Consider the following 15,000-nt stretch of genomic DNA (forward strand, 5'->3'; position numbering starts at 1 on the left):
GACACATTTATTCGGGAAAGTCATGGAAAATGTTGCAGTGGAAACATGTGTGTAATTCAGCTGTCTGTCACATAGAGGGCGCAACAGGCCTTCTTTCATTCCTGCACTGCTGTGTGTGTGTGTGTGTGTGTGTGTGTGTGTGTGTGTGTGTGTGTGTGTGTGTGTGTGTGTGTGTGTGTGTGTGTGTGTGTGTGTGTGTGTGTGTGTGACAGACTGATGCAGATGAAGGCTCTTCTGGGCATTATAATTAAAAGCTGGCTATTTTCCTGATGAGTGTTTTGTAGCTGGTGAGTGTGTGTTTGAGTGCAGTCAGCAACATGACGTGCCAGTGTGTGTTTTGGCTAGACAGAAGTGTGTGTGTGTGTGTGTGTGTGTGTGTGTGTGTGTCCGAGCTCATTACTTCTGCTGTCTGTCTGCGAGAGAGAAACACATCCATCAATAATATATATAACTGCCACAGACAACACTGACCAAGCACAACTGACACTCACACACACACACACACACACACACACATACTCTCTCTCTCTCTCTCTCTCTCTCTCTCTCTCTCTCTCTCTCTCTCTCTCTCTCTCTCTCTCTCTCTCTCTCTCTCTCTCTCTCTCACACACACACACACTCACACACTTTAACCCTTCTACAGCATGACTGTGCAACAAAACCTCAATTTTGTTTTACTTTTAAATTTTAAGTGAACATTCCACTGTATCATTCTTCAAACATTATGAGAACGTTACTTTTGAATGTTCTCTGAACGTTTTGAAACTATTAACATTCTGAAAAGCAAACGAGCGTGATCCAACTAAACCGTTTTTTTAATGAACGATGAACTGAATGAACGATTATGCGAATGTTTTGTGAACATTTTTAAAGGCCAGATAACGCTGAATGAACGTTCTATTAATGTTACTGGAAGAACGTTTGATCTTAACGCTGAGAGAACTCTGTCAGAACGTTCTGAGAATGTTAGAATGTTTCCTGCTAGAAAGTTACAAAATTAAGCTTTTTGAAAATTGTAAAAATGCAGAAAGTTTTGTGTGATGGGTTGAGTTAGTGTAAGGAGTGTGTGTGTGTGTGTGTGTGTGTGTGTGTGTGTGTGTGTGTGCGTTTGATTTATATTACATTGTGGGGACCAGCCAGCGGTCCATGAGGGGAATGGGTTAATAAACATACTAAATTATATATTTTTGAAAATGTAAAAATGCAGAAAGTTTTCTGTGATGGGTAGGTTTAGGGGTAGGGTTAGTGTGTGTGTGTGTGTGTGTGTGTGTGTGTGTGTGTGTGTGTGTGTGTGTGTGTGTGTGTGTGATGGGTAGGTTTAGGGGTAGGGTTAGTGTGTGTGTGTGTGTGTGTGTGTGTGTGTGTGTGTGTGTGTGTGTGTGTGTGTGTGTGTGTGTGTGATGGGTAGGTTTAGGGGTAGGGTTAGTGTGTGTGTGTGTGTGTGTGTGTGTGTGTGTGTGTGTGTGTGTGTGTGTGTGTGTGTGTGTGTGTGATGGGTAGGTTTAGGGGTAGGGTTAGTCTAAGGAGACAGATACAGTTTGTACAGTATAAAAACCATTAAGTCTATGGAGAGTCCCCACAAAGATAGTGAACCAGACGTGTGTGTGTGTGTGTGTGTGTGTGTGTGTGTGTGTGAGTGATCATCATAGAGCAGTGAAGGATGTAGGAGCGGGAAACAGAATGAATATTTCTGCGAGTTTAATCCTCTTGAGGACGGAGCAGAAATAAAGAGCCACTTCTGACCTGAGAAATCTCATTATCTGAGCATCTCCGACACACACACTGAACTAAACACCTGAAGAAGAGCACCTTCACGATCAGTCACGCGCGCTCGGGGATTCGCGCGCTCGTTAAACCACAGGAACGAATTTAGATCGATGCGCGCGCGCCCAGGGACGAGCAACGACACCCGCGCGCTTCCCGTTCTAGTAATTAGCGAGCGTCTCCATGGGGAAACTGTCATTAGAAAAGACACCTAATTATAGGATCCAAAGCTGCCGCGTCGGGCACTGTTTACAGAACGTTCATGCAAAGTTAAAATAATGCTCTCAAAACGTGATTCATTGAAGGGTTTTTACCAAACGGCAACCTTCCGTTCTCTCTCTCTCTCAACACTGAAGAGACTTAAACTGCAGTTCATCCACTGGCCACTAGAGGCCGGCTGCAGAAGAGACTCAATCCAAAAGACTCGCATGTTAAAACGCTCAACTTTACTGCAGAAAAACACGTTTACAGTCTGGTACAAAAAGTGGTTTTGGTCTATATTGCTAATTTTGCCCTTCATGACGACTGTGAGAGGGGTGTGTTTTTTTTATAACTCATTTGTTTAAATTATATTATGCCTTAAAGATCTACATAATTAACGGCGTGGCCACTTGAGTGACAGGTGGATTGATGTCACTACTAGCCACTTGTGTGCTGTCTGTTAGCGTCACGTCACCTCAGCTAATCCGCCTCGCTGCACATTTACGTTTATCCGGGAGTGACGCGCAGCCAAGATGGCGACGGCCGGCTCCGCCCATTTTGGGCTTCAAAAAACCATAGACAGTAAAAGAAATGGACACAGCGACTTCATTGGATTCAACGGAGACAAGTGAAGTCAATTAGAAGCTCTTCTTCCTGATGGCCGAGCGACTGCGCAGACTCACACTGAGCTTGACGACGTAGATGTGACGTGAGCAACCCGTCTGTCTTCTAGTAGCTGTGCCGAGAGAAATCTGAATCATTCCCTTCCGAATCTTGCAGAGACGGAGAGTGTGAGTAGGAGGTGTCCATGAGCTAGGAGCAGGAGAAACTTTTGCTAAGTATTCTGATGAATTATTTTGTCATTTTGCCTCCACGTCCCCCCGATCACCTGCGAGCTTCTCCTCCTGTCCATACGGTAATCTCTCTACTGTGCGACAGAGAGCCGTGTGGTTATGACGCAATCGTTAGCCTATTTTTACAAAAACTGCTTCTACGGGGCCATAACGTAAGATACAAGGTAATGGAGTCTTTTATACATTTTCGTGTTTCTTTAGAAATAAATAATGGACAAATGGAGTCTTTAAACGCCTCAGATGTAAAGTTATTCGCTGTCAAAGTGACACCAAAATGAATGGGAGTCAATGGAGTGCTAACAGCAGGTGATCGTCTGCTAATCAATGGCGGCGCTCGGGGAAGCTTCAGTTTTTTCTGAAAGATTACCCCCTTGGCCAATCCGCCTCGCTGCACATTTTCCTTTATCCGGGAGTGACGGGCGGCCAAGATGGCGACGGCCAGCTCCGCCCACTTTGGGCTTCAAAAACGCTCTTCAGAAACACAACGGGTGATTACAGTCTATGGTTTTTACCAGAAACTTTTCAGTTGGATGTTCGTCTAACGTGTTTTAAATGTCACTACTTGTTTCAGCACGTTCAGAGAACATTCAAAAGTAACTTTCCCAGACAGCAACATAGTGTCGGCCCAGATCTGGTAGGCCTACATGTGTACCGGATGTGGGCCGGATCAGGGCCGACACTATGTTGTGGTCTGTGTTCCCATAATGTTTGAAGAACGATACAATGTAATGTTACCTTATCATTCATTTTTAGAACTTAATTGGCTCTTTAATGATCTCCAAAAGGCCAAAAACACCATTAAAGTATCATAATAACAGAATGTGAGGATTTCACTGATTTCTCCTTCCCTGAAGCTCATTTCATTCACACTCTCATTCAGATTATTCTCGTTTCCAGCTTGACGAATGTGGTCGCTATAAACTGACTCAGACTTTTCTTCATTTGGCTGGATTATTGATGAGCTGCTTCACAAGACAAACAGACGATCAGTCACGAAAGAGAGGCGTGTCTGTCAGATCCTTGTTCTCGCTCTCTGATTGGATGTCGAGCTGATGGGGTTTCCGTGGTAACAGCTGTCCGTTTGGTGAGTCTCGGCACAGGGTTCCGGCGGACAGATTTGATTGATTGCTTGTCAAGATGTGAAATGGATGTTGAGTGGAGGAACACCTGCAAAAATGACCACCTCTCTCTCTCTCTCTCTCTCTGTCTGTCACACACATCTGTCTGTCTCAGTGTTTCAGAAATAAATACGGCACATTTGTGTTGGCCAGAGAGAGGGAGAGAGAGAGAGAGATGATAGTTATAATACAGAAAATAAACAGATAAAATAACAAGTAAAACTATACATAATAAAATACTTTCTAAACAAGTAGTAAGTATTAACATTAAAATAAAAGATCTAACTTGACATCTAACTAAAATATTTCAGAAAAACGTATTTATGATTATTTATTTATTGACTGTGTGTTTATATGAATGAATTGTCCAAACAGTTCAGTGATTGTACGACTGGATGCATGTTGGGTAATATTTTAATCAGTCATCTTATGTATGCCGACGATCTGGTCATGTTTTCAGTGCTGGCTTTCACACGCTGCTAAATGTTTGCTCTGATTATGGGATTAAATATGATGTGCAATATAATGCAAATAAGAGTGTTGCTGTGATATGTAGAACAAAAGGGGATAAGGACCTGAATTTTCCTGATTTTTATTTGTCATGGCAAATAAATGTATGCACTACAACACAATATTTGGGACATTTGATGATGACAATATGTATAGGCAGCACTGAATGTAATATGGCCAAGCCAATTTTTTTTTTTTTTCAGGACGAGATGTAATACATCTTTCAAGTGCAAGCGCGTACCAGGAGAATGTACTTGACCATGGCGGTGTAGTTGTCACAGTGGAGTTTTCAGGTGGGCATCCTCCCTTGATGGGACACATCATCAGTAGTACACCTCAAGCTTCATTGGATGTTTCGGCCATTATAACTAGACATCCTCGGTTGAGGAAGGCCCTACGGGGGTGATCAAGTCCCCGCAGTGTATCCCCCCAATCACCCAATCAAGCTGGAGCCCAGCAAGAGTCTTGCCTCTTTAACCACAGCCACTGGCTGCTTCTCTCGGCTGCCTCCGACATTGCTGTGATGGCCTGGCGCAGACTCTGGCCTCTGATTCCCAGGTCTCCAAGCAGTCTGGTGGTAGACACTGCCACAAACCCTCTGCACCCCACCTCCACTGGACGGACTTCAGTTTTCCATCCGCGATCTTGTGCTTCAGCTGCTAGCTCAGCATAGCGTAGTTGTTTTCGCTCGTATGCCTTGTCCACTGAGTCCTCCCAGGGTACGGTGAGTTCGATGATGAAGACCTTCTTCAGAGAGGGGGACCAGAGAACTACAGACCCTTTCCAAAAAATTAGAATATCATGGAAAAGTTTATTTATTTCCATAATTCCATTCAAAACGTTAAACTTCCATAGATTATAGATTCAGGGCCCACAATTTAAACGATTTCAAATATTTAGTTGTTTATTTGTACATAATGTGGGCTTCCAGCTCATAAAACCCACGAAAACAGGATTTCATAAAATTTGAATATTACATGAAATCACACAGTGATTACACAGTAACACCATGGTCATTGAACCAGGTTTTGGTTGTTTTGGCAGTGTGGGCCGGTGCAAATCCTGCTGGAGAATGAAGGAAGCATGAAGTGCTCTGAACATGTCCTGGTAGACGGCTGCGTTGAGTGGACAGCACAGTGGACCAACACCAGCCGATGACATGGCTCCCCAAACCAACACAGACTGTGGAAACTTCACACTGGACTTCAAGCATCTTGGATTGTGTGCCTCTCCATTCTTCCTCCAGACTCTGGGACCTTGGTCTCCAAATGAGATGCAAACTTTGCTCTCATCAGAAAAGAGGACTTTGGTCCACTGTGCTTTATTAAATCCAGAGTCAACGCAGCCGTCTACCAGGACATGTCCAGAGCACTTCATGCTTCCTTCATTTTCCAGCAGGATTTGCACCTGCCCACACTGCCAAAAGAACCAAAACCTGGTTCAATGACCATGGTATCACTGTGTAATTACTGTGTGGTTTCATGTAATATTCTAATTTTTTGAAATCCTGTTTTCGTGGGTTTTATGAGCTGGAAGCCCAAATTATGTACAAATAAACAACTAAATACTTGAAACCGTTTAAGTTGTGGGCCCTGAATCTATAATCTATGGAAGTTTAACGTTTTGAATGGAATTATGGAAATAAATAAACTTTTCCATGATATTCTACATTTTTGGAAAGGGTTTGTATCTCAGGCCTAAGTGTGGTGATTGCAATCTCTGGAGGAAAAACGAGCCGCCGCCCAACATCCACTAGCATCTTCCAGTCACAGTCACAGATTGGTAGGTGTTGGAAGAACATGTAGTCCTGATGATGAAGCTGATTTGCTTTGCTTCCATGCTCCACAACTCCTTCCAGCTGATCCTCCTTCTCTCCACACTCTCCCAGCGTGTCCACTGTCCCTGTTTACCAAGGGAAACTGCCTTGGCCCACCTTGCTGCTTCTTCCTGCCGGCGTATTTCCTCCACCACCAATTTCCTCTGTTCGTGTACCGTGGCTGTATTCCAGGCTGGTCGCCTAGTTGTTGGCCCAAGGCCTCCCCTTCCCTGCTGGACATGCCCCACTATGTCCGCAAGTCTGAGAGCGGCTGCTGCCTCCTCCACAGCACTGGCTGGTCTCTCACACTTGTTACTCACCATTGCATCACAAGATTCAATCAGTGTCATCTGGAGTCTTACTTTAGCACACTTGAATTCCTCTGTGAGACTGGTGAGGGGCAGTTTGAGGGCGCAATCTCCGTAGAGGCCTATGGTGGTAAGGCATCGAGGCACTCCAAGCCATTTCTTGATGTAGCCTGTGATTCCTCTTTCCAACTTCTCCACTGTTGAGATTGGGACCTCAAGAATGGTAAGGGGCCACAGCACTCGGGGAAGAAGGCCAAACTGTAAACACCAGGCCTTCAATCTTCCAGGGAGCTGAGTGTGGTTAATGGCCTGGAGCCCACTTCTGATTTCTTTCCGCAGCTGCTGTACCTGATCCTTATCCTTCAGGCTGGCATCATACCACCTTCCAAGGCTCTTAATAGGCTGGTTGGGATGGGTTCCTCTCCAATGAAGAATCTGCAGTCAGAGAGCACTCCCTTGACAATGGAGATGCTCTGTGACTTTGATGGCTTTATCTTCATGCGAGCCCAGCTGATGTTCTCCTCCAGTTTTCCGAGCAGTTTCTGGTACATGGAGCAGTGGTGGTCAGAGTAGGGATGTCATCCATAAAGGCTCTGAGGGGAGGAAGGCGTGTGCCCAAATTAAGCCGCTGCCCACCCACTACCCATTTTGACGCCCGGATGATGACCTCCATTGCCATTGTAAAGGCCAGGGGTGAGATGGTGCATCCTGCCATGATGCCGACTTCCAAGGATTGCCAAGACGTGGTAAAATCAGCTGTGGTAAAGCAGAACTGCAGGTCTTGGAAGTAAGATTTAACCAGGGTTGTAATGTGTTGGGGAGAAAATTGTATATGTGTTCGGATAGACCTTTTTAGAACATACTGTACTTCTCTTTATACTGCTCCTTTGTGGGTTAAATTAAAAAAAGTAAGCATATGTAAGCTTCAGGTTGCCTACAATGATTGTATGAGGATTATATTAAAAAAGGAGCAGTGCAAGGAATCTATTTTGTATGTCAAGAGTAAAAACCTTTATGGCTTTATTGAGAAATTTGATGTATAAATGTATTTGTCGGCTGGATAATTCACAGAATGCTATTATTGTGCTGTTAAGTCTGGAAATAAAGTTGAATTAAATATACTTGAAAATATTCCATTAATATGAATATTCATTAATATTCCACTGAGTGAAGTCATGTAACCTTTGTCCTCTGGTTAGAGGTCAGTAGGTCACAGTAGTGTGTGCTGTTCCTCTGCAGATGAGATTTACATGCAGTGTGCATCAGTTATGCGTGTTTTAATTTGTGCTGTGTGTGTGTGTGTGTGTGTGTGTGTGTGTGTGTGTGTGTGGAGAAAAATAGCACATATAGAGCTGAATATTCAAAGTCAGCAGCTTTACAGAGAGAGAGAGAGAGAGATACACAGATAAAGGAAGAGAGCCCAGGATGATGAATGACTGTAGGTCTGCTTGTCATCTCTGTACTGGAGTCAAGGGCTGAGCGAGTGTGTGTGTGTGTGTGTGTGTGTGTGTGTGTGATATATCCGCTCCCCTGTGGCTCATACACATTTTAGCACTAATGAATGACAGCACAGGGCCGTCGCTGCCGATGAAATGGAGTCACGCTCTTCAAGGGCCAAACAGTTCGACCCTCGGCGTCCTCGTCTCACACACAGCATTTACACTCCGTTTCAGACTCACACACTCACAAACAGCAAAGCAACACAGTTACACTACAACATTATTTCATAATTTCGACATAGTATGTCCTAATTTTGACTTTATTTTAATAATTTCGACTTTAAATGTCAATTTGATTATTATAACTTAGTATGTTTAGTTTAGTTTTAGTTTAGTATACTTTATTGTCCTTTTTCAGGAAATTTGCCTTGGACTCAAAGCTGCAGTAGTACACAACATACACACACACATAACCAAAAAAATTACACAACATACATACACAATCAACCAAAAAGAAAGAAAATATGTATAATAATAATAATAATATAAAAAAAATAAAAAAGTCATAACAATGACTACATCTTGCTATTTAACACATTAATAGATACAGGAATAAATGATTTTTTTGTAACAATTACTCTTACAAAGTGGGACTCTATACCGTCTCCCTGATGGCAGAAGCTGATACATTGTAAATAAAACATGGCTTGAATCACATTCTAAAATTAAAAACTAACGATTCATAGATTAATTGTAGTAACGTATATTCTCTTACACCCATAACTTTCATTGCAGTTTTAACAAGACGTGCAAACTGTGATTTTAATTGCACCGGAAGATTGCCATACCAAGCTTGCATCCCATAATTTAAAAGACTACCTAAAACGGCATAATAAAATAATTGCATAATTCTCTGATTTACACCAAACAGCCTAAGTCTTCTTAAAAAATACAATCGTTGCTGGAATTTCGAACAAAGATAATCAATGTGGGGTTTCCAAGTAAATAAACAATCAATGACCACACCTAGATAGATGTGTCATGTGTGTGTGTGTGTGTGTGTGTGTGTGTGTGTGTGTGTGTGTGTGTGTGTGTGTGTGTGAGAGAGATCTTTTTTGTCATAATTTTGCTTTTAAATGTCAATTTGATTATTATAACTTAGTAATGTCATAATTTTGACATTTTATGTCTGAAATAATTCCGAGAACATTCAGAAATTATGTTTTCATAACTTAATACATAAACATATATTAACAGAACGTTCTTACAGCATATATTTCTTAGCTTCAGTACGGCATACTTGTATTTACAGTAGTTGTAGTGTAGATGTACAGTATGCGGTTCTCGTTCTTGTATTCAGTGGTGTATGCTTTCCTCTGTTCTCTTCTCATCCACAGCACAAGTGTCATAATATCCAGATATTCCCAGTAATGAATCCAGCTTGTGTGGGGATGAGTTGCGAGCGGTTGCGCTGACACTGAGAGGCTGATGATGTTAAACAGGTCACGGTGAGTCTGTGTTTCTTCCTCCCGCTGTGATCTTCCTCAGTTATTATCTCTCACTCTGCATTCATACACACACCTCATACGCGTGTGTCCTTGAGCCGTCCAGAGCTCAGCGAATGGGGACATTCGCTCCATGTGAAGGTGGAACTGTGTTCAAATCAGGTTTATTGGCAACGTTTACAGACTTTCAGTTGTTTGCAATGAACAAATCGAACAATAGAAACTGAAATAGCTCAACATAACAAATGTTTCAAGTGTTTTCCCCAAATTCAACTGAAAACGCAACTTTTAATGACTTCTGCTGTCTCAAACCCCCTGAATAATCCCTCAGAACAGCGCAGATCTGCAGAACAGGAGTTGTCTCGCTCATCAAGGGCTTCATTAGCTGCACCAGGTGTGCTAGAGCTAGAACACATGACATATCTGAACTGACGAGTGTCACGTTTGACTTCATGTTAGAAATATGGTCTAAAAAGCTAAGAGAAGATATCATCACCCTTCACAAGGTTATAAAAAGATAGCGAAGGCACTAAATGTTCCTAGAGATACCGTTGGAAGCATAGTTTGCAAGTTCAAAGTTGGATGGGGTAGAAAAAGGCAGATATCAACGGCTGATTTCTGAGAAAGCAGGATCAGAAAATCCCTCGAGCGACTGCAGAAGACCTTCAGCAAGACTTGGTGGCAACAGACACTGAGGTTTCACATGCCAGAACTCCAGGACTACACCAATACTGACCCAAACGCACAAGAGATGTACTCAAAATCATATAAATAAGCCACAGAAGTTTTGGGATTCACGTCTACGGTCCCTTTAACTTTGAACTTGCAAACTATGCTTCCAGCGGTATCTCTAGGAACATTTAGTGCCTTCGCTATCTTTTTATAACCATGTGAAGGGTGATGATATCTTCTCTTAACTTTGTGGACCATATTTCTAACATGCAGTCAAACGTGACACTCAACAAACCTCGTCAGTTCAGATATGTCATGTGTTCTAGCTCTAGCACACCTGGTGCAGCTAATGAAGCCCTTGATGAGCGAGACAACTCCTGTTCTGCAGATCTGCGCTGTTCTGAGGGAGTCTATTCAGGGGGTTTGAGACAGCAGAAGTCATTAAAAGTTGCGTTTTCAGTTGAATTTGGGGAAAACACTTGAAACATTTGTTGTGTTGAGCTATTTCGATTACTATTGTTTGATTTGTTCATTGCAAACTGCTGAAAGTCTGTAAACGTTGCCAATAAACCTGATTTTCAATGGGGGTTGAATAATTTTGAAAGCAACTGTATATATAGCCTATAATCATTTATAATATAGGGATATATAGGGACCCTATATAATATATATAGGGTTTTATTTTTTCATTTAAAGAAATGAAATAAAAATGAAATTAGAAGTAGTGAAATAGTGAAAGTTTTCCAAGAAAAAGTGCTTTTCCTTATTAATCAAAACATGTTCAGTTTGTTTTTCTTGCTTTTGTTTGTAAGCACGTTTGCCGGTGAATTATGAATAAAAGCATCTGCCAAATCAAAAAAACATAAATGTGAATCTAATTACGGAACACTAATTACCTAGATAACTCTTTTGTGATGTGGTTAAAGCTCCTAAACGTCATTTTCTCAAGCGTTTCTCTTTGAAATGTCTCTTCGAGCAGAAGGTTCTGATGATTAATCCTCTCAGGCCCGAGCAGAACCACAGCTTCGCCAGGATGAATTCTTCTCCATTTTGGGGTTCAGATACAATGCGGAGAGCTTTTCTCTGCAAGACGCTCACAAAGGGGTTTATGAAAATCATAATTACTGCAATAAGCCCTCGGGGAGCTCAACTGGATTGTGTTTTCTAGGGAGTTTGAGTCTGTGAATACTGCAGATATCACACTGTCATTAAGTCTTGTAACATGAGAGCGCACACTTTACATTAAGAGTCTTGATTTGTTCGAGTGCGTGTTATATTATTTCACGTCTTCATTGCGTCATGTTTTATAAGATGTTTGGAACAGACACATATTAAAGCACCGAAACGAGCTTTTAAACAGAGATTCAGACGTCATTCAGCTTGAGAAACGCAGAAACACAAGTGTGTGTGAAGCGCCTCAGTCGCACTCGCTGCCAACTCGCTTTGCTTCAAGCTGTTAGCGGTTTGCAGTCCAAGCTGTTCTGATCATTCTCACTCTCTACGTGGTGCTTCTTCCCAGAGGAACGTTTCATTGCTCTTTCAAAGCTTAAAGTCACCGTGAAATCAAAGCTGACAATTGTTTATTTTTTATGGAATATTGCTGTTTTTGTGATAAATTATTTATCAATTTAAATTCATGTTCCTGGCAATCTTGAATGAGAATAAACTTCTCTTACAGCATCTCTTCTCGTCTCTGATGATGTGGGCGGGGCAACCTGTCACTCACATGAGATCAGCCAATAGCAAACCACAACCATCCAATCAAAATCAAGCCCCGCCCACATTTGTTCTTGTTCCAGAAGCGTTTCACTCGGATATATGACACAATAGAGGAGAACAGACCAGTGCAACTTCCCTTTCATGCTGACTTTAATGAAGATTTCAGTTGTGTTAATGTGTAAATAAATAAAAATAGATTTAAATACAAATTTGATATCAGTAAATGAGTGATAAATCACTAGTCTGAGGCTAATGAACGATGTTTGCAGAAGAACTGTTTACTTCGATTACTGTTATTAATAATAATGTAACTATATGTTGAACTGTTTATTCCAGTTGCTCAGGAGAAACAATCAAGATCTTCAGGAAATTTGTGATTTTTTTGGGGCACTTTGATGTTGACTTGGTCTCATCTGTCTAATACACTCAAAGTTTCACAAGAAATTCTTGTTTTGATCCATTTGTAATTCAATTCGTTTGATCCTAAAGCAGAACTGAAGCTCTTAATTGGTGAATTATGGAGTGGCCAGAAGCAGGAGCTCCGTATCAAAGAGAACAAGCTGAAATTTAATGTTTGGTCTCAGAGGCGCAGCAGGTGTGATCTGATCTCCGTGGCTGTTTTTGGGTGCTAAATTAATCATTTCCTCCAGAGAACAGCAGTCTATGGGATATCCACTTCTGTTTGAGCACTCAGGCGTCTGATACTGGATCTGCGGCAAATCTAGACAGCATTTAAAGGCACAGTAAGCGATTTCCGAGAAACCATATTAGAAGTCATCAAAACAAACACGCCCCTACCCAAAAGGATCACACCCCTATCTTCATAGCTTCGCCCCCAAATTCACAAACACACTATGCAGCACAGGCTCCTCCCCCTTCATGCGTAGACACGCCCCTACCCAAAATGATCACACCCCTGTCTTCATAGCTCCGCCTCCAAATTCACGAACACACTATGCAGCACAGGCTCCTCCCCCTTCATGCCTAGACACACCCCTACCCAAAATGATCACACCCCTATCTTCATAGCTCCGCCCCCAAATTCACAGACACACTGTGCAGCACAGGCTCCTCCCCTTCATGCGTAGACACGCCCCTACCTAAAATGATCACACCCCTATCTTCATAGCTCCGCCCCCAAATTCACGAACACACTATGCAGCACAGGCTCCTCCCCCTTCATGCCTAGACACACCCCTACCCAAAATTATCACACCCCTATCTTCATAGCTCCGCCCCCAAATTCACAAACACACTATGCAGCACAGGCTCCTCCCCCTTCATGCCTAGACACACCCCTACCCAAAATGATCACACCCCTATCTTCATAGCTCCGCCCCCAAATTCACGGACACACTGTGCAGCACAGGCTCCTCCCCTTCATGCGTAGACACGCCCCACCCAAAATGACCACACCCCTATCTTCATAGCTCCGCCCCCAAATTCACGAACACACTATGCAGCACAGGCTCCTCCCCCTTCATGCCTAGACACGCCCCTACCCAAAATGATCACACCCCTATCTTCATAGCTCCGCCCCCAAATTCACGAACACACTGTGCAGCACAGGCTCCTCCCCCTTCGTGTGTGGGCACGCCCCTTACTGCTGATTGGCTACAAGTGTGTTTTGTGGTTTCAACAGCGTTTCTCAGAAATCACTTACTGCACCTTTAAGACATCATAATCACAAACAAGATGTTTTATTTAGCATCATATTATCCTTCATTTAGAAGGCAATCCCAAAATGCATTTTTTTTTAATTTAAGAGAAATGTTGATTGTAAATACAAATATTTCATTCAATTATATATTGATATATTGAATATAAATCAATTATTCAGTTAAAAATGGATGATTTTACCCAATATCTGTGTCATTTGCGTAATTTTATGTTCACTAGAGGATTGCAGCATGGAACCGAGGTGAATAACGTTCACTGAGTTGCTGTGTGATGGCTTTATTCTGCGTTATAATCAGCGTGTTCGAGCAGGACGGTAATGAGAGCTCTGCTAAAGGACAGATGTGCCGAGAATCGTGTTTGTGTGTCATTCCCTCGCTCTCACCAAATTAGTGTCATGTTACCATGGTATTCGCTTCATTGAGTCAAACACTGAGAAAGAGGGAGAAGAAGAGCATGAGAGAAGTTGAGGGAAATCCTGTGGGAACCGGAAACTCACATGACTTTATCTCTCAGTTATTTCTTAGACAACAGGGAACGTTTTCTCAACGTTATGATCAAACATTCTTCCAGAACATTAATAGAACGTTTTTTTCAAAGTTATCCGGTCTTTAATAATGTTCTCAGAACGTTAGAACAAAAACATTATTTATACATCATTCATGGAGCGCTTTTTTTCTGAAATGTTTTATTTAGATGTTCGTCTAACGTTTTTCAGAACGTTCAGATTCAAAAGTAACGTTCCTATAATGTTTGAAGAATGATACAATGTTAATGTTCTCTTAACGTTCACATAACCAAGAAAAAAGTTTTTAAAATGGACAATCTGAACGTTCAGAGAACATTAAGTGTAGAATGAATCAGTTGAATGAATGATTCAGTGATTTGCTCATAAAGATCGATATAACCTTCAGAAAGAGTCAGTGAAGTTTATTTAATTAAATTAAGAATCCTGAGATATGAAAGAATTTTGTTTTATTTGCAGATAACGACATTAGAAACCAGAACGAGTTACGGAACGAATCAGTGCTTGTGAACAAATGGGTTGAATGATTGATTCAATGACTCCTTCACTTTCCCAAATGAATCAGTGTAGCCGAATGAATGAATGATTCAGTGAGTCACTTATTAAGATTTGTCAGCTCAGTAATTTGTTGCCACTGAAAAAATCACAAGGTGTACACTTGTGTGTGTGTGAGTGTGTGGAATCGATTGTTTCCTTTTCAGTCGACCCATTACACCCTCTCTGCCTATTCGCATAATTATGCTAATGCAACAGATGGTGTGTGTCTCAAACAGTCAATTTCTCTGGATTTGTGTGTGTGTGTTTGTGTTTGCAGTAATTTGAGTGACAAACTTCATCATCTGCATCTTCACTGTCAATCCCTCAGGGACCTCTTGTGCATCAGTGTGTGAG

At 42.0% G+C, this 15,000-nt stretch overlaps 1 long non-coding RNA gene across 1 annotated transcript in view; it reads right to left on the reverse strand.

Moving 5' to 3' along the window:
* LOC307158029 overlaps positions 1 to 15,000 on the reverse strand; it is a 399,912-nt gene that overhangs the window by 320,746 nt on the left and 64,166 nt on the right. The gene's annotated exons all lie outside the window — the stretch shown is intronic.

The sequence above is a fragment of the Squalius cephalus genome (assembly GCF_949319135.1).
Source record: "Squalius cephalus genome assembly, chromosome: 4".
In the NCBI taxonomy this organism is placed as follows: Eukaryota; Metazoa; Chordata; class Actinopteri; order Cypriniformes; family Leuciscidae; genus Squalius; species Squalius cephalus.